Source organism: Lactuca virosa, chromosome 9 (genome assembly GCF_052849685.1).
Source record: "Lactuca virosa cultivar CGN04683 chromosome 9, Lactuca_virosa_CGN04683_v6, whole genome shotgun sequence".
NCBI classification, from domain to species: Eukaryota; Viridiplantae; Streptophyta; class Magnoliopsida; order Asterales; family Asteraceae; genus Lactuca; species Lactuca virosa.
In genome coordinates this window covers 30,772,489-30,772,961 of record NC_136434.1, presented here as the reverse complement: position 1 = coordinate 30,772,961, position 473 = coordinate 30,772,489, and the positions used below count along the sequence as shown (strand labels likewise).

Below are 473 nucleotides of genomic sequence, written 5' to 3'. Positions count from 1 at the left end.
TTGAAAGAAAAACTTACATGTTTTTTTACATCACTAGATGCTTTTGTCATAAATTCAGCAAGCTTTAGAAGTATCTTGTGCATGTAGACAATGGACCTGATCCCGATATTTTGAAATAAACCAGCGATGACAGGTAAAGAATGCTCGTTTGCATGGGTACTGAGAATTTCTAAAAGTGCATCGCATAAGTTTTCCACCATTTTTGTTTCCTCCGGTGCAACAATGTTTTCATCTTCATCAAAAGATACACCATCAAAGATATCTAAACGGCTCAACTTTTCCTTTAGAATACTTGAAGCCCTTGTAGCAGTAGCATGATCAGATGTCAGAAGACCTAAAATTAAGCACATGCAAAATAATATAGTCATATAACTAATCATATCAAGAAAATATATATGATATCATATCATATATGTCTACCTGCTATACGACAAATGATTAAGGAATATTCACTAATCCACTTTTTTGTTATT

General features: G+C 32.8%; 1 long non-coding RNA gene across 1 annotated transcript in view; it reads right to left on the bottom strand.

Moving 5' to 3' along the window:
• LOC145136079 (uncharacterized) overlaps positions 1-160 on the bottom strand; it is a 723-nt gene extending 563 nt beyond the window's left edge. The window contains exon 1 of the long non-coding RNA XR_013720215.1: positions 18-160. This is a non-coding gene — a long non-coding RNA (uncharacterized LOC145136079). The remainder of the gene's footprint in view (positions 1-17) is intronic.
• Between the last annotated feature and the right edge of the window lie 313 nt (positions 161-473).